The sequence below is a fragment of the Lepidochelys kempii genome, chromosome 1 (genome assembly GCF_965140265.1).
Source record: "Lepidochelys kempii isolate rLepKem1 chromosome 1, rLepKem1.hap2, whole genome shotgun sequence".
In the NCBI taxonomy this organism is placed as follows: Eukaryota; Metazoa; Chordata; order Testudines; family Cheloniidae; genus Lepidochelys; species Lepidochelys kempii.
In genome coordinates this window covers 19742244-19761943 of record NC_133256.1, presented here as the reverse complement: position 1 = coordinate 19761943, position 19700 = coordinate 19742244, and the positions used below count along the sequence as shown (strand labels likewise).

The 19700-nt window shown below is 40.9% G+C and overlaps 1 protein-coding gene across 19 annotated transcripts in view; it reads left to right on the top strand.

Annotated features, from left to right (window-relative positions):
* The window catches only part of DLG2 (discs large MAGUK scaffold protein 2), a 1493215-nt gene that overhangs the window by 1315245 nt on the left and 158270 nt on the right, over positions 1-19700 (top strand). Inside the window, exon 1 of one of the 19 annotated variants that reach the window (XM_073336241.1) lies at positions 6102-6415. The exons of the other annotated variants lie outside the window; for them this stretch is intronic. The gene's annotated coding sequence lies outside the window, so the exon portion shown is untranslated. Of the gene's footprint in view, positions 1-6101; positions 6416-19700 lie in introns of those variants that run through there. 19 annotated transcript variants of the gene reach the window in all.

Genomic DNA, 19700 nt, shown 5'->3' with positions numbered 1-19700 from the left:
GATTCTTCCATCCTAAGTGCAGGACCCTGCACTTATCCTTATTGAACCTCATCAGATTTCTTTTGGCCCAATCCTCCAATTTGTCTAGGTCCTTCTGTATCCTATCCCTCCCCTCCAGCGTATATACCACTCCTCCCAGTTTAGTATCATCCGCAAATTTGCTGAGAGTGCAATCCACACCATCCTCCAGATCATTTATGAAGATATTGAACAAAACCGGCCCCAGGACCGACCCTTGGGGCACTCCACTTGATACCGGCTGCCAACTAGACATGGAGCCATTGATCACTACCCGTTGAGCCCGACAATCTAGCCAACTTTCTACCCACCTTATAGTGCATTCATCCAGCCCATACTTCCTTAACTTGCTGACAAGAATACTGTGGGAGACCGTGTCAAAAGCTTTGCTAAAGTCAAGAAACAATACATCCACTGCTTTCCCTTTAGGTTGGATATTAGGAAAAACTTTTTCACTAGGAGGGTGGTGAAACACTGGAATGCGTTGCCTAGGGAGGTAGTGGAATCTCCTTCCTTAGAAGTTTTAAGGTCAGTCTTGACAAAGCCCTGGCTGGGATGATTTAATTGGGGATGGGTCCTGCTTTTGAGCAGGGGGTTGGACTAGATGGCCTCCTGAGGTCCCTTCCAACCCTTATATTCTATGATTCTATGTACCCCCATCTGGTTTTAAATGGAGCAACAATGGGAAACAAGGAGTTAAAGAACACATGAAAGAGTATTTTTTTAAAACTAACCGTGAACCATATCAGCTGAGTTCCCAATTTTTTAAAATAATTAAGTTGATATAAACTATGTAGAAGAAAGGTAGTAGTGTAAAGGCCCAGATTGCTATTGGAACATCCATAGGCTTTTAAATGGACAGATAGAGTATTCAAGGCTCATGGGGCCACAATTCGGGAGATGTCATAACTGACTTTTCAAATCACATTCAGGGAGCCTCTTCAAATGGCCGGTCTCTAGGGAGCATAGCTCTGTCATTTGTCCTTCCTGCTTCTTCTCAGCTCTTCTTTATTCCTTATGGAGCAGTTCATATTCTTGAGATAAGATGCGGCCATCAACAGGTTGCTGCCTTTTTAACCAGCAAAGTATGCTCTTTTTTGTTGTTGTTGTTATGTTGACCTTGATCAGCTGGAGTCACACTCTTGGGTCTCTGTTCATTTAGGTATTATTGACTATCCCACCTCATTCACTTATCCTGGCAGGTTTCAGAGTGGTAGCCGTGTGTTAGTCTGTATCAGCAAAAACAACAAGGAGTCCTTGCGGCACCTTAGAGATTAACCAATTTATTTGGGCATAAGCTTTCATGGGTTCTAGCCACAAAATAAATAAATAAATTGGTTAGTCTCTAGAGTGCCACAAGGACTCCTCGTTGTTTATCCTGGCATTGTCTTGGAACTTGTATTAGGAAGGTGGACTTGCTGTACAAAGTCATCATTTGAGATGAGGGCTTGATATCTTTTGGCATTGTGCACTTACAGGAAAAAGGGGATGTTACATGAGAGAAGAAAAATATTGTAACAGAAAATATCATAGAAATAGCACTTATACAGTGCTTTACATCTTCAAAGCACGGTGCAAACTAATTTACTAATTAATCTAAATATGCAGTTGTATTCATTTGTACTCATCAGGATTAATCCTTTGAAAAAAGAAATGAAATTTCTATTTGAAAATTATTCTTAAAGGGAATCATAAGTAGGTTGCACTGAGAGGAAATGAATTGCTCTGTATCCTTAATGTGGCAATTACATTTATTTACATTATAACTACTGCTTATTTTGCAAAGCATCGGGTAGCTAATAGCTATGCAGTCTTGCATCTGCATTTAAGAGAATAGTTTTATTCTTACCAGTTCTGGAGGGCCAAATTCTGTTCCATATTCAGACTGCAGATTTCCAAAATTAGAACTGTATTACACCTTTGAGGGGCTAAAAGCAGCCTGCAGAATTAGAGACATATTCTATGTTTGTTCTTTTGCAGAACTGTAATTGATTACAACTGGAATGCAATGCTTTAAGGAGTTCTGCACACACATTGTGCAACAGTACACTTTGATCCCATGTTATTCTATTGTCCTCTGGAAAGAATGCATCCTGAAATTCTGTGTGAATACAGCTACTCTTTACTGGATACAATGCAAGGCCTTTATTAGTGTGTATCTGGTAATATATCAGCCATATCTTTTACATCCTATACATATCAGACTACTGATATACTGATATGCATTGTAATTCTCTGCATATTCTTGTTATCCATATGAATGTTGAATCTGTTTCTGAAACCCTTGGCCTCAATGATATCTTGTGGCAACGAGGTCTTCAGGCTTATGGTGTGGAAAATGTATTTCCTTTTATCAGTTTGAAGTTTGTTGCCATATCACTTGAAGAAGTAAGGAACTTAACTGTTAAGTGTGAGTTCTTCAGTTGTATGATTTTTTCATAATGTACAAGTGTGTACCATGAACTCTTATAAGAGAATTTAGCTCAAGGAGCAGAGGCCAATATTTCTGTTCTGAAAAATTCTATATTCTATTCCTACTTACAACTGAACTTGATGGCAGCAAAGGTCTGAAGTGTAGCGCCTATCCATGCCATCCTGGATGGCCTGGAAATTATTTCAGTTGGCATTCATTTGTTTTATTTGGACTCCTGTAATCTCCAGACACTTGAGAGCAAGCTTTGCCTAATTGAAGTGCGTATCTACTATATTGGTTGATATGTGACCCTTTGTTGGATGGAATCAATGTGTCTCTTAAGTAATGGATGAACTTCTCCTTCAGCTGATATAGTAAAAACTTCTGTTGTTTGAGCAGAATACCCTGGGTTCTTCCTCTGATGATGCATGAATGCACTTAAGAGCATCCTCATTTGCAGCCATCATCTGCAGCCAAATATTCGTTATAATCGGCTTGTCTTTAATATTTATAATGGCACATAATGTGCAAAAGGTCCTGCCTTGGAAACAACTGGGAATTTCTTCTTTCTCTTTTTCATTCTTAAACCGTTCCTAATCTGCACTCTGAAGAAGGCAGCTTTGGAGCCAATTTAGAGTTTGTATGTTAAAAGCCCTTTTGAAGAAATAAGTTGCGCTCCTGAGCCTCCTCAGATGTACAGCCAAAAGAACATGGTCTGGCAGCCACACGTGGCTTTGACACATCTTTCAGCAAAACCAGAGAGTTTGAATGTGAAATCTAGCATTCAGAAACAAAATGTGTATTTTTGACACTGCCTTGGGGACTCTGGGTTCTGAAATCAATGCATGTAATTGATCAAGAACGTCTTTCTGAATGACAAAATAGTACCCTTCATTTTGCTCATCTTTCACAGAGCATCATGCTCTTAGACACTGTGGCAATGGCAGTTCTAGCAATACCTCAGTAGAAAGATAGGGCAAGTCAATATGATGCAATAGAAATTAAGGGATGGAGTTTCAGCATTTCTTGCCATGTCCCCCATTGAAGGGAAAGTATGTTACACCACAGACTTTACACTGTGCATGTCACCTACATTGTGGCCTTGAAATGCAGCTGCATGGTACACTGAATAGAAGTCTGGTTTATTGTATTCAAATACTATAGCTATTTTGTGATAGTAAGAGCCATATTAGTCAATAAAATATTTTAATATAGAGAGAATGTTTGGGTCTTTTGGGTATGGTTGGGTAACTGAGTTCTGATCTTTCAAGCAAACATTATTTCTCTCTGTAACTCCAAGCACTGTTACTATAATGGTCTGTACGATGTCTGGTGAAATGATTAGGAAGCTTGATCAGAATTGGATGGTCAAAACAAGGCACAGAGGAAACACACAAATAGGTTACAGGGGCATACTGATAAATGACCATTGTGTTTGGTGAATTCCAAAGCAAGAAACCCAACTGGGCTGCTGTACAAAGAACCACTGTAATTTGCAAGTTAAATGTGTAGATCAGTGAGTAGAATGTAGCTCCATGAGTCTAAATCCAATGGCACAGACCCCCCTACTGCCTTGTCATCAAGCCAATGGTTGTCATTTAGAATCATCTTCTGCCCATTCTGGAGGATCCGCTGTTTAGTACCACTGGGGAAACCAGCTATTGGTGTTCAGTTGTCTGTCTTCTCCTGGGACAGAAAGAAAAGCTGCTGCTCTGCTGGGTACCCTTCTGCTTCATCTCCCCCATCCAGTGATGCACAGCATTCTCTGCAGGGAAGTCTTTATCGTAACAGCCAGGACTTTATGGAGAAATATGTCTGTGGCTCTGGCATGGTGTGGATTAACCCTGCCAGACTGAAGAGGCCACGGAGCAGCAAATGAGGAGAGGGGAATAAGCAGCTGTGGAGGGGAGAGAAGGAATAAATATAGAGGTACTTGCTTTCACTATGCATGAAATGAGATGCCACGTTCCCACCTCATGTCACATATTGGTTGTTACAGATGGCTAGAGGAAGGATTGGGTTTCAGGTTCGAGTTGCCACCCACAGAGTGCATTTACATTCCACAGCCCAGTTGTTCATGGAATAACATCCCAATGATGACCAAAACTATCTGATGTGTCTTAATTTGTATGGTTAAGTGTTATCAATGTGACTCAACCATAGAAGCAACTGTGCACTAGCTATTTTGCTTACCTTTGAAACCAGAACTGCTCAGCCTGGCACCAAATGTTGGAGCTGTTCTATAATATATGAAGAGTGAAATAATCTGGATCAGGTTCCCAGTGAGTCATCCTGGTCCCTACATGCCCTGATAGGCATCACCTCCTGTGGAAAGCAGAAATAGAAATTCATCCTCAGTAAAATTCTTTGGCACATAGTCCCTGCTCCCATAAATACCCTTAGCATGAATATGGGTGTAGAAAGCCAGTGTTCGGTTCAAATGTTAAATACATCCAAATAATATGTAATTCAGATAAAATGGTGACAATATTGTCAATAATATTCTTACTGCTTTGAAGGTTAAGGGCCCAATCCTGCCTTGGGATCCAATAGCACAGACCTCTAGGCCTATATGGACCCTGTTGAAATAAACAGTGCAGGGTCCATGCTGTCAGTTCTCAATCCAAGATCAGGGTCTACAGTAAATGGTTAATGGTGTTAAGTTTTTAAATCTCACATACACATTAAGGAAGCAACCAAACAAATGTTAATTTCCCTGCGTCTTATAACTGGATTTTTTTTGGAATACTAAGATCTAAAGAACCATCAAGATCTCAAAAAATAGATAAAATAGTCCTTTCCCCCTGTATCCCTCTCTAACAAGCAGCTAATCAATTTTCCTCCTCTCCCATCAGTAAGGACTTTTCATACCCAAAACTCTTAAGTGACTACTTGCTTACCGAGTATTATCAATATCGTAACCCATTTTTCTTGATAATGGTTAACTATAAATGGTAATTTGTACCATATACAATAATTAACAATATATTTGTTTTTTGCTATACTCAGTCCTGTCTGGTATTGTTCAGGTTAGTTGTTTAGTTTATTAGTACTTCTCAAGTTTTCTTTATGTCTATTTATTTTTTAAAAAGTAATACGAGGACTCTTCAGAACAGAAGAAAGTTAAGACAGAATAGGTGAGAACATTCTAAATATTTACTGTCAAAATGTGAAGGCTATTAATAAAATTTACTAATATTTTATAAGAACTGTCTGAAATTTACACATAGTAACACCCAATAATTAAGTTATTGTTCATTTTGAGCCTATGTGGGCTAATATTTTGAAGTCTGTTCTCCCCTGAGTGTCGAGGGAGTCGATATAGGTAATTGTCATTCATGCTAATAGAAGTTATGGATGTTGGGTTTATCAGTTATAGTACAAGAACTGTATCTTTAAGAAAAGAGCATGAAGAAAGTTTTTTTTTAAAAAAAAAGGAGCTAGAAAAGTATGCCTATCAATTATTAAAGATACATTTAATATTAAACCATGCAGATTGTTTTAAGGAATGTTAGGTTGGTAAAGTATTTGCATCAATTATCGGATTTTCCTCCAAATTTTGAAACCACATGCCCACCCTGAACTGTAGCTGACGATTCCACCTTAACAAGGTGCGAAGATTGACAAGTGGAGATGTTGCATAGAGCTGAGGGAGGGAGTGTATTCTATTGGTTTGTGCTTGTACATCCTGAGCACCAATTACTGTCATTTCTGCCAGCACTGATGTGTTTATCAGGATGAGTTATAACAATATATGTACAGAGGCAGTGTGTATGCTGGATGACCACCCCCTGTGATGTAAAATATGAGAGTCTGGGAGCTACTGTTTTATAATTCATTCAGCAATCGAATGTTGTTGGTTTGCTTAGTTATAAAGGCAAGTGTGAACGGAACAGCAGACAGGAGAATCTTGCATTAAGAATCTTGAGAAGCTGCATTTGGTGCCTGGTCTCTCTGCTTTTGTTCAAGCAAATTCTGTCTTTGGTGAGTGATGTGGCTTCAGCTGAGCTAACCCAGTTATTAGATAAACTCGTTAAAACTGCATAGTAGTTTTAATGTGTGTTTTGCTTTCAGAAGTAGTCCTATGTGGCTTTTATGTGGGGGTTACAATAATTTCAGTTGTTTAGTCTAGTGGCACAGTCCGAGATGAAAAGAAAAATGTAACAATGAATTATTTAATATAATGCTGTGAGTAATTGTTCGTAGCTAAAGTTTCCTTCTTTCCGTTTTTGTCAGTGTTGTAGATTCAAAGAGGCTATGAACAAGCTTTTATTAGCAGTTAAAAAGAACAAGTGCTGTACCTTTTGTAGCAGGAGGGGGAAAATGTATGCTAAAATGAGAAGCATTTACTAATACTTTTTCAAAGACTCTAGTACATGTGTAATTTTGGATTCAGCCATAAATCTTTTGTATGCAGCAAGGCAATGCAAATGATTTATATTGTAGAGATTATTAATTGGTAATAAGTGAAATGGTAGCCTCTCTGTTTTGTGGTAATATGCTCAGGATCATGTTAAAATGAATGATTCCCCATCTTGCATAACAGTGTTGAAATATGTCAGAGATGCAAAAGCATACTTTGAAAGCAAACTGCTAAAGCATTGTGTTACAGTAGCCATACAGAGAAAGCTTAAGGTATATTTCCAGTAAATTATTCATTACCTTGTGAATATTTCACTAGCTTCAAATCCTTTGCTTTAATTATTGCCTTGTTTCAGATTGACCCTTACATTTTGTAAAGCCAGATCCTTTAATATTTATTCACATCATCTCTCCTGTAACCTTTAAAGATCAATAAACCAGGGATGGAAATTTTTGTTTTAATCAGGAAGGAACTGAAAAGCATAGTTTACCAAAAGTAAGACCTCACATTGCTCTGCTGTATCGATATACCTCTCGGCACAACTGCTGGTCATTAATGGCAGTTTTACTTTTCCCTGTTCATATAGCAGAATTATTATAGGTGACGGTAGTCTCTCTCTCTCTTTACTCTCTGTCTTTCTCCCTCTGTCCGTAGGAGAAACAATATTGTTTTCTCAAAATATTAAGGGGGCTCGGCAGAGCAGCACCTGTTGTCTTACTGCTTTTATTATCAGCAATCTGAGAGACATGGTCTTTCTGAGAGCTGTCATCTTTTATCTGTTCAAACTGTTTACTGTGTAGAGATTTAAACATGTATTACTGTATCCCACTTGGAGAAATTATCTACTTCAACAGTTATATTTTGGTCACCCAGGGTGGGGGAATGATATTGTTTTCTTTGATAAAGTGCCTCAGTTTTAGCACCCTTTATTGTATTGAGAGAAAGGCTTTTATGCAAAAAGGCGTGTGCCAATGATTCGCTATGTAACAGATGTTTGCAGTTGTTAATTTCCAGTACCGAGTGTCATTTAAATATTGTCAGTAAGATCATTCCTCAGAAGTCTGACAAACTAAAGACCTTTTCAAATTCTGCTTTAAATGACTATATTTCTTTATAATTCTCTGCCTCTTCTATGAATATTTTGGGTCCTTTTTAGCATTCTCATTGATTGATAGGGATTCTTGTGATATCAAAATGCATTTTCTTGAGTTGTAAGTTCTCATATTTTTAGGAGTCTGATATCAGATCCATCTGTCTAGATCACTATATTGCATCCATCACCATGGTATCATCTCAGCAATGAGAACACTAACGATAAGACTCTGTGACTTCAACACTGGGCTACTGTAGTGTGCTCTGTGGAGGGCTATACCTTCAATCAGTCTGGGAACTGAAGCTGCTATAGAAGGCAAAAGTCCATATTTAAGAGGTGTGTATCATTGGGAGCACGACATCACCACTGCAGGATCTGTGCTGGCTTTCTATTGGTTTCTGTGTGGAGTTTAAAGTCTAGAGTTTGATTTATAAATCCCTAAATGGCCTGGAAGATAGCTAAAGTAACACCAATATTTAAGAAGGGCTCTAGAGGTGATCCTGGCAATTACAGACCGGTAAGTCTAACATCAGTACTGGGCAAATTAGTTGAAACAATAGTAAAGAATAAAATTGTCAGACACATAGACGAACATAAATTGTTGCGCAAAAGTCAACATGGTTTCTGTAAAGGGAGATCATGTCTTACTAATCTATTAGAGTTCTTTGAGGGGGTCAACAAACATGTGGACAAGGAGGATCCAGTGGACATAGTGTACTTAGATTTCCAGAAGGCCTTTGACAAGGTCCCTCACCAAAGGCTCTTACATAAATTAAGTTGTCATGGGATAAGAGGGAAGATCCTTTCATGGATTGAGAACTGGTTAAAATACAGGGAACAAAGGGTAGGAATAAATGGTAAATTTTCAGCATGGAGAGGGGTAACTAGTGGTGTTCCCCAAGGGTCAGTCCTAGGACCAATCCTATTCAACTTATTCATAAATGATCTGGAGAAAGGGGTAAACAGTAAGGTGGCAAAGTTTGCAGATGATACTAAATTGCTCAAGATAGTTAAGACCAAAGCAGACTGTGAAGAAGTTCAAAAAGATCTCCCAAAACTAAGTGATTTGGCAACAAAATGGCAAATGAAATTTAATGTGGATAAATATAAAGTAATGCGCACTGGAAAAAATAACCCCAACTATACATACAATATGATGGGGGCTAATTTAGCTACAACTAATCAGGAGAAAGATCTTGGAGTCATCGTGGATAGTTCTCTGAAGACGTCCATGCAGTGTGCAGCGGCAGTCAAAAAAGCAAACGGGGTGTTAGGAATAATTTAAAAAGGGATAAAGAATAAGACAGAGAATATCTTATTGCCTTATGTAAATCCATGGTAGGCCCACATCTTGAATACCGCATACAGATGTGGTCCCCTGGTCTCAAAAAAGATATACTGGCATTAGAAAAGGTTCTGAAAAGGGCAACTAAAATGATTATTTTAGTCCCATATGAGGAGAGATTAAAGAAGCTAGGACTTTTCAGCTTGGAAAAGAGAAGGCTAAGGGGGGATATGACAGAGGTATATAAAATCATGAGTGGTGTGGAGAAAGTGAATAAGGAAAATTATTTACTTGTTCCCATAAAATAAGAACTAGGGGCCAACAAATGAAATGAATGGGTAGCAGGTTTAAAACAAATAAAAGGAAGTTCTTTTTCACTCAGCGCACAGTCAGCCTGTGGAACTCCTTGCCTGAGGAGGTTGTGAAGGCTAGGACTATAACAGAGTTTAAAAGAGAACTGGATAAATTCATGGATGTTAAGTCCATTAATGGCTATTAGCCAGGATGGGCAAGGAATGGTGTCCCTGGCCTCTGTTTGTCAGAGGGTGGAGATGGATGGCAGGAGAGAGATCACTTGATCATTACCTGTTAGGTTCACTCCCTCTGGGGCACCTGGCATTAGCCACTGTCAGTAGACAGAATACTGGGCTGGATGGACCTTTGGTCTGACCCAGTATGGCCATTCTTATGTTCTGGGACCACCTGCCTATGCAAGAAGTGTGCATCTTTGCCCAGTTGCTGGAGTTGAGATCAACAAAGGCCCCTGAGTTTGAGTTATACTCAATGTAAAAGAGAGGGGACTGCTGACAGGACATTCTTTTTAGGGGCCTTCAACTTTGGGATTTACTCATCACCCTTTGAAATACCCCAGATCTGTTGACCTTCTGGGCTTGCTGCAAGACCCATCCGTTTAACCAGGCTTTTGGGAGGGGCATGGTAAGAGTTAATCTTTGTTTGGTTATTGTTCGGTTTGAGTTGAGGACCTCTGATGAGGTTTTATTTGTGATTGTGCTTTTTAATGTAGGGCAGTGGTGAGTAGAACTTGAGACTGGTGTCTGTGTGTGTATGTACGTACACCCATACATATGTTTGTGTGCACACATACACACACACACACACACACACTTTAAAGTAAATGGTTAGTTGCTTCCATATGTACAGATGAGCTGAGTTTCATACTTTAATATGGAATACTTTGCTGCAAAGCATTGAAAAGGTTATATGTCATTCTTGACTTGCATCTTATTGAATGCTCATGCTAATAACCAGATATTATGTGTTGTGATGGGTTATGTTTTACAGCATTATCCAAATTATTTTACAGTATCATATATTATGGCATGTATACAACAGAACCATTCAAGCCATAATAATCTAAATAAATTTGTTTCCTCCTCAGTGAGTGATATTTCAGGACAAAAAATTGGTTATAAATATAGGCAAAACATGGTCTCTTTTATTAGGATTGTAAACACATGGTCTTCTTCCAGGCACTCCCGGTGGCCTTGGGGCAGCCCTGCAAGTGGCCCCTTGTCTCAGTTTCCCTTTTGAGTCCCCAGTAACTTCCTGGAAGCTTATCCTGCCGTCCATCAACACACTTTATTCACAAAACGTAGTGTAAATGTCCCAAAACATAATCCCTGTCACCCCAGTGCAAGTAATATTCCGGTGTCTTCTGCTCCATCCAGACTCTTGATCAGTCCTCCTCTGTCCCTCTGCCAGGGCAGCAACCTTTCCTTCTGGGGTGCAAACCTGTCCCTCTGCCAGGACAGCAACCTTTCCTTCTGCTCTTCCCAACAGGAACTCCCACATCCTCCATGCTGAGAGCATCTTTGCCAGGGGAGCATCCCTCACACCTCCCATCCCTTTTGCAGTACCTCTGGGTCCACTCTCTGTCCCTGGAGTTGTCAGCAGGCATCTCCCTTTGCTGCTCCTCCTGCCTCCAGCCCTGGGTCTGTGGCTTGGAGACGCCAGACAGTTAACCCCTCTTGCTGATTTCCTATCTTCAGCCTTCTCCCACAAACCAACTTCTCTCTCTAGCAGCTATCTTCTCATGCCCTTCTCCTGTCTGGTTCCTGGCTGATGCTTAGGTCCCCAGCAGGCATGCCAAACCCATGAAAAAAATGCAGAAATTGGGCTTGTTTTTGGCTTAATTGGCTTGTGAGTTGCTTGTTGGCTAGTTTTTGGCTTGTAATTTGTTGCTTGTTTGGCTTGTAGCTTGTTTCTTTCAGGGGCAAGGGGTGGGGCAAGCAGGGGTAAGGGGGAGAGAGTCAGAGGTTCACAGCAGGCCAACCACAGTCCCAGACTGCACGCCCGGGGGATCTAGTCACGTAGAGTGTTGGGGTTCTTAGGGATTGGCTTGTTTTGGTCTTGTTTTGAAATGGGATTCACCTGATTTGTGGCTTATTGTGGAAGTAGGGGTACTTATTAACAGGTGAAAGTTAGCAACTCTGGTCCCCATGTGCTGTCCTGCTCTCTTAATTGGTCCAACTGGGAGTGCCTGGACTGGAACAGGAGAACTGAGCCCAGTTTCATTTAATGAACCAGCTACCCTATTTCAGGGATCATAGCTGAAGTAAATTTTTATGCAGTAGGAAGGAATAGATTTGACAAATAGGGCAGGGAGTCAGTAAAATGTTACACTTATAAATATGTTATTGTCTTCAATATTGGGCTACACATTCTACTGGGTGCACAGCAGAGGCAAAGATCAAAACCTGCCAAAAGATATGCAGCCTACACAAACACCAACTTCTAACCAGATTGCAGGTTAGAAGTGCACTGGGAAATTCAGTACTAAATGAAATAAATCTCCAGGGTGTTAAACTTAATCTAATTATAAGTGTGATGGATTGACTTTGTAATGGTGTACACAGTTTTGGCATCTGGGTGATTTACACTGGTAATAATAATGATTAAATAATAATGAAAATCCTAACTTTAAAGTACTTTTTCTTCATTTTGAAAGACTTCCACCACCCAAAAAAAAAAATTCACACATAAACCTTGTTGCTGGAAGTGGGTTAAACCCTGATCAAGCAGATAGGTCTTACACATGACCTGAGAATGTTCAAAATCAGAAGAGTGCATTCCACAGAGATGGACCCTCCCACTGGCTCTTGACACTTTGGTCCCAGAAACCCGCAGGCAGAACTAGCCAATGGATCATGTCTTCTCTAGTGAGATACAGGGAAAGAAATTATCTGGATTCCACATTCTATCTGAGGCATTGTAGGTAACCAGCAACTTGAATTATACCCAGAAGTAGATAGGTAGCAAATTCTGAGCACAGAGTAGTGTTCTGTCCCTTTCAAAACATAAGTTTCTGCGTTTTTTGCACTAACTGAAGCCCCTTAGTTGAGCACAGTGTGGTCATCTACATTTGAAGTTGCAGAGATGTAGATCCTACGGCTGGGTCTGCATCAGTAGAGAATGGACACAGCCTCCACACAAGTTGTATATGAAACAGAGGATTATGTGCCAATATGTCACCAGGGAATCCAAGACCAGCAGAGGATCATCCAAGAGGACACCAAAACTCTGAGCCATACTGACAAATATTGGGCATACATTGTGACAATCAGGGTCCAGACGCCCCAGGGACAAAACATGAGGTCTGAACCCTAAAGAACAAGAACTGAATCACGTGATTGTATGCCTCTTGTGACAGGATCAGTGAATTTTGAGGTTATATAAGGGGGGCAAAAAGATATTTGACTTGTACATCACTTGGGAGATTAAACATGTCAGGGGTTCAACCCGGACCAGTGAGGAGTTGTGTCACCATCTGCCCTGCAACTCTGGGTGCCTTCAATTCTATGTGGTTGTGACTCATAGATCTGACACCAACAGCCTGCATACAAGCTTGTCGGTCACAGCCTGGCTTCCACTGCCCAGTTACTTTTTGCAGAGTGACCCCACTACCCTCCCAGTCCCAAATTTCCTCGAAACTGTCTGCCTGGTGACAATCTGCTGGGGTTCCGGCAGTGTGAGTTACTGGGTTACTGCTCAGCCTCAGCAAGAGAGAGTTTTGCTACCGCTAAGCTGACACACCATCTTGTCTGCCCTGCCAGCAAACTCTCCAGGACTCTGCCAGTCCAGACCTTGTCTTGCAGGTAACAAACAGTGAACCCTGACTCCTGAGCTCCCCAGAGATGTTTCCCTGAGTGTCCAACCCTTTTCTGGAACGTGTTGCTTCTTTAAAGGGGCAATACACTGCAGCTTTGTAATTTAACTGGGGTTTGACCAACACTTATTTCAATCAAAGCACTGAACTGGTTTATAGTAAAAGTAAAACAGGTTTATTTAACATGACTAAAACTTAATTTTAGCAAGTTACCTTTGCCTAAGCAGGTTTTTCCCCCTAAACTTAGGTCCCAGAGGCTTCAACTGCCTTGGTTGAAGGATCCAACATTCTGTGATGTCAAGAGCTCTGGCCCTTTTAATCCTCCAAGTGATGGATAACTCCCGTGTCTTTTTGCTCCCCTTATATTACCCCAGAGTTCACTGACACTGTCACAAGGGGCAGGAAGGCTTCTTGCTGTTCTTCCCTTCCTGTGGACTTCCCACCCCCCTGCCAATTCATATGTAAATAGGGCTTCCATTGTTTTGATTCTACACTACTTAATATCATTGGAAACAAGTGGACAGCTGCCTTCCCTACTGTTTGGGAGAAAGCCTGTTTCTCCCCTTCATTTGGTCACAGTTTTTAAACCATAATATCAATTAGTATCCATAATTTCTCATATAGTGTTAATACATCTATTTCACAATGATATTAGTCATCGGTGTGTCACCTGCTTTCATAAGAAACATTACTCAATACAGTTCTAGTACAGTGATATTGTATACAATCAGTTGATTCAGTTGCTTGTTTTGGGGTGTTCATACACTCTGTTTTCCCCCTCAGGTGTCTGGAACCTGATTGTCACATAAACCACCTGTAGAACTAGGCTTGCCAGGTGTCTGGTTTTCCAACAGAACGCCTGGTCGAAAAGGGACCCTGGCAGCTCCAGTCAGTACTGCGAAACAGGCTGTTAAATGTCCAGTCGGCGGCACAGTGGGGCTAAGGCAGGCTCTGCATAGCTCCTGGAAGCAGTGGCATGTCCCCCCTCTGGCTCCTAGAATAGGGGAAGCCAAGAGGCTCAGCGTGCTGCCCCCACCCCAAGCACCCGCTCCGCAGCTCCCATTGACTGGGAACTGTGGCCAATGGGAGCTGCGGGGGCAGCACCTGCAGATGGGGCAGTGCACAGAGCTGCTTGGCTGCGCCGCCACATAGGAGCTGGACAGGGGGACATGCCGCTGCTTCTGGGAGCTGCTTGATGTAAGTGCCGCCTGGAGCCTGCATCCCTGACCCCCTCCTGCGTCCCAACCCCCTGCCTCAGCCTTGATCCCCTCCTGCTGTCCAAACCCCTTGGTCCCAGCCCAGAGCATTCTCCTGCACCCCAAACCCCTTATCCCCAGCCCCACCCCACAGCCTGCACCCCCAGCCTGAGCCCTCACCTCCCTCCCACACCCCAATTCCCTGCCCGAGCCCAGAGCCCCGTCCCACACCCTGAATACCTCATTTTTGGCCCCACCCTGGAACTCACACCCCCAGCCCATACCCCATTCCACACCCCAACCCCCGCCTCAGCCCAGAGCTCCCTCCCATACTCCGAATCCCTCGGCTCCACCCCCCGAACCCAGAGCCCTCTCCCAAACCCCTCATCCCTGGTTCCATTTTGGAGCTCACACCCCCTCCCGCACCCCAACCCCTGAGCCAGCCCAGGGCAAATGAGCAAGTGAGTGAGGGTGGGGAGAGCGAGCAACAGAGAGGAAGGATGGAGCAAGCGGTGATGGGGCCTCAGAGAAGGGGCGGGGCCTCAGATGAGGGGCAGAGCAGGGGGCGGGGCAAGAGTGTTCAGTTTTGTGTGAATACAAAGTTGGCATCCCTATGTAGAACTTGCACGCAAAGCTGCAGAACATAACTCTAGATTAGCAAAAAGAAAAGGAGTACTTGTGGCACCTTAGAACAGAACCACTAACCCACAACAGAACCACTAACCCAGGAACCTATCCTTGCAACAAAGCCCGTTGCCAATTGTGCCTACATATCTATTCAGGGGGCACCATCACAGGGCCTAATCACATCAGCCACACCATTAGAGGCTCGTTCACCTGCACATCTACCAATGTGATACATGCCATCATGTGCCAGCAGTGCCCCTCTGCCATGTACATTGGTCAAACTGGACAGTCTCTACGTAAAAGAATAAAAGGACACAAATCAGAAGTCAAGAATTATAACATTCATAAACCAGTGAGAGAACACTTCAATCTCTCTGGTCACGCGATTACAGACATGAAAGTTGCAATTCTTCAACAAAAAAACTTCAAATCCAGACTCCAGTGAGAAACTGTTGAATTGGAATTCATTTGCAAATTTGATACAATTAACTTAGGCTTCAATAGAGACTGGGAGTGGCTAAGTCATTATGCAAGGTAACCTATTTCCCCTTGTTTTTTCCTACCCCCCCCCCCGACGTTCTTGTTAAACCCTGGATTTGTGCTGGAAATGGCCCACCTTGATTATCATACACATTGTAAGGAGAGTGGTCACTTTAGATAAGCTATTACCAGCAGGAGAGTGGGTTTGTGTGTGTGGGGGGGGGGGGGTGAGAAAACCTGGATTTGTGCTGGAAATGGCCCAACTTGATTATCATACACATTGTAAGGAGAGTGGTCACTTTAGATAAGCTATTGCCAGCAGGAGAGTGGGGTGGGGGGAGGTATTTTTTCATGCTTTGTGTGTATAAGAGATCTTCTACACTTTCCACAGTATGCATCCGATGAAGTGAGCTGTAGCTCACGAAAGCTTATGCTCAAATAAATTGGTTAGTCTCTAAGGTGCCACAAGTACTCCTTTTCTTTTTGCGAATACAGACTAACACGGCTGTTACTCTGAAACCTCTAGATTAGCAATTCTCAGCCTTTTCAATACCATGGCACCATGTTACAGGAGAAAAAGGTTTTGGGACTCTCCCTCCCATATAGCTATAAAGAAAGGGACTGTAGTCCCAATCCGCAGGTTGAGAACATCCGTTTCTAGATGTATCCCTTTCCCTCTTGTCTGGCATCTCACATTTATAGCGTGCAGAACACATGCCACATGACTTGGCAATATGTAACAAGTACTGGTATCTCCCTGCATTTGAATTGGATGTATTCATTACCTCAATAAGTGTGCATTGAGTTCTATCCAAAGTAGACTTTAAGTGATCAGTTGGTGACTTCAGTAGCATATCTACATCCAGCTCTTATTTTGTATTCTGTGGATAATGTAATGGGATCATCATTTTTAATATGATTATTGCCACCCAGTCCTTCAAAGCTTAAACTGGTTTAATTTCAAGTCCTTCAGGCCTCATCCCCAAACCATTTTTTATTATGGTTGAAACTGTCCTATAATTTTAACGAGTCAGGAGTGTAATGTGGGTTGACAACAGTTTTAAAACTCTGAAAGTACACTTCATCTCTGGATCACATTGGACAGTATGTTGAGCTGCATACTGACAGAATAGTGCATGGTGTGTCTCTTCTAATTCACTATGGTCATTCAGATGAAAATGTTTCTTATTTGAAAGACTGTAGTTGGACAACAGAAAAAGGGCACACTTGATATACGATTCCATTTGTGCTAGAGTTTTTAAGAAAGCAATTAATGCACCAGAGTCTGAGGTTGAGCAAATGCTAATTTAAGAACCTGCTATTATCCCCTTTTTTCTGTCGTGGTAATAACCTTTATAATTATGAAATAATAAGGAACTGATTGAAGTGGGTTTTGTGCAGCTACATGCTGAAACACTGCCATGAAAGCATGCATTAGGCATGCAGACTGTAATCAGTTGTATTGTATTTTTCTTCCATAGTTATTTATTTCTCCATTTTAAGTAAATTGCTGCTCTCAGAAGTGTTTCCACTATGTTCAGTGGTGTGTACAAGGGTTATCAAAACTACACAGAGCAACTAGAAATATCCAGGTGCAAATCTTTCCAATTAGCATTAGCCTGGAGTTCATAATATAACAAAAGATATTACATAACAAAGAAAATCCTTTTTTTCTTCCAATAAATGACATTTGAAACTATTTTTAGAAGATTGATTATCATCTAAATATAAACAGTATTGCCTCACAGGATGGGTTGACATTTAACCTCTTGTTTACATTTTATTTTCATTCTGTTTGTGTTTACTTACAATACTATTATTTTAAACCTCTACCCATCTACTCATATTGTTCCCATCATCATAGTATCTGAGCACCTCATGTATATTAGTGGATTTATCCTCACAACTTCCAAGGAAGGTAAGGAAGTATTCTCCCCATTTTACAGATGGGGAACTTCAGCACAGAGAGAATAAATGACTTATCCATGATCACAAAGTCCATCCTTCCTCCCTTATCTCCTCTCTGATCACTGATAAACACTACCAAGAGAAAATAATATATGGGAATTCAGAGTACCCAGGCTCTTGGAGATCTTCAGATGGAAAGGGCTACGGTAATGCAAAATAACATTATTAATAGCTTGCACCCATGCAAAATTAGAGATTGTTGAGATTGGCTATCAGAGATAGTCTTTCTTGCCTTCTTTCTTTTTCTTTCTTCTGTAAGCTGCAAACACAAGAGAGTTGACAGATCGCATACAGTACCTGTGCAAGTCTGACAACATCGGTCCATATAACACAGGGCAGTGTTTGAGATGAGAAACCCCCATACAAGCAAAACTTGTGTGGTGTTAAGGATAGGTACAAATTAGCAATGCATTTTGACCACCATTGGAAGAGACATTAAATAAAAAGAATGGAGAGTGAGTGGTTAGAAATTTTAGTTTCTGAAGTTCTACTTCACTATCTTAGATATGTGATTTGTAGATTTTTAAGGCCAGAAGATATCATTATGATTTATTCTGAGTTGAATCTACCACATGCCTAAGTAAATTGTGCCAATAGTTAATTAACTTCACTACAAAAAATTTGTGTTTTTATTTCCAGTCTAAATTTGTCTAGCTTCAGCTCCTAGCTACTGGGTTTCGTTTTGCCTTTGTCTACTAGATTAAAGAGTCCTCTACCATCAGATATCTTCTTCCCATGTAGGTGCATATAAACTCAGATAAGATCACCTCATACCCTTCTCTTTGTTAAGTTAAATAGCTTTAGCTTCTTAAGTCTGTCACTATAAAATTCGTTTTCCAGACCTTCCAATCATTCTTGTAGCTCTCTTTTGAACACTTTCAACATTTTTTATCAATATGTGCTAGATGCATTTTTGAACTTCACCAATTGTTTGGGAATGCTAAAAGGATTATAAATATGTCTCAAGTCCACTTTGGTTTTATTTTAACTGGAGTCCCAATTCAAGTGCTAGCACTACTTAGTGGATGGCAAGTTTTGAGTTACTATGGTAGTCTCGTTTGGTGAGATTCTTAAAGAAAAGGTTGATGAGTAACTAGAATATTTTTAAGGGCAATCAGTAAATATTGGCTAATATGAGATTAAATTGACCATGAATATTCTGCATACAGACACCTAAATTGTTTATATTTTTTCTTTAGTTTTGTACTTCATTTCTTTATATAGAGGTCTGAATGTTTTCAGATTTGTGGCACCATTCTAGTTTTGTTTTTATTTATCATGTTTTGGTGCTGGAGAATGAATGGGAGTGATGAAAAATGACAGAGTAAATGGGCTGGTGGGGACGGTGGTGGGGAGGGAGGACAGAAGTGGATTGTGCGTTCACTTATTTTATTACACATGTCCTAGCGGAAATTATGATGAACCGAGAATAGAGGTTTCAGAGTAACAGCCGTGTTAGTCTGTATTTGCAAAAAGAAAAGGAGTACTTGTGGCACCTTAGAAACTAACCAATTTATTTGAGCATGAGCTTTCGTGAGCTACAGCTCACTTCGTCGGATGCACGGTATGCATCCGATGAAGTGAGCTATAGCTCACGAAAGCTCATGCTCAAATAAATTGGTTAGTCTCTAAGGTGCTACAAGTACTCCTGTTCTTTTTGAGAATAGAGGTTGTTAGGCAAAGATTAACCTGCCAATCATAAATTATATTCTGGCTTTAGCTCTGCATGAGATGCACAAAGGGAATTTCAAATTAGTTCATACCATTTGTAAACCTTCGTATCTACAGCCTTGGGCCTGGTTGACATTTGTTTTAAGCAGGAGACAAGAGACGCCTTTTGTAACAAAGTACTAGCAGGCATGTTAACTAGCTTACACAACAATATCTGATCCCAGATTTAATTATCTGTGTTTAGGGTAGGGTTTTTTTATATAGTTTTAAAATACAGGAGGAAAATTTTCAAGACTGTTATTTATTTTACCTAAAAATGTCTGACTATCAGACCTTATTAGGCGTGGTTTGCTGGAGCTATCATTAAGCTATCATTTTCATTTCAACTCTCTCTCTCCGTTCTGTGATGTTATTTTACGTATTTCCCAAATAACAATACATGTTTTGTGCATACAGACGT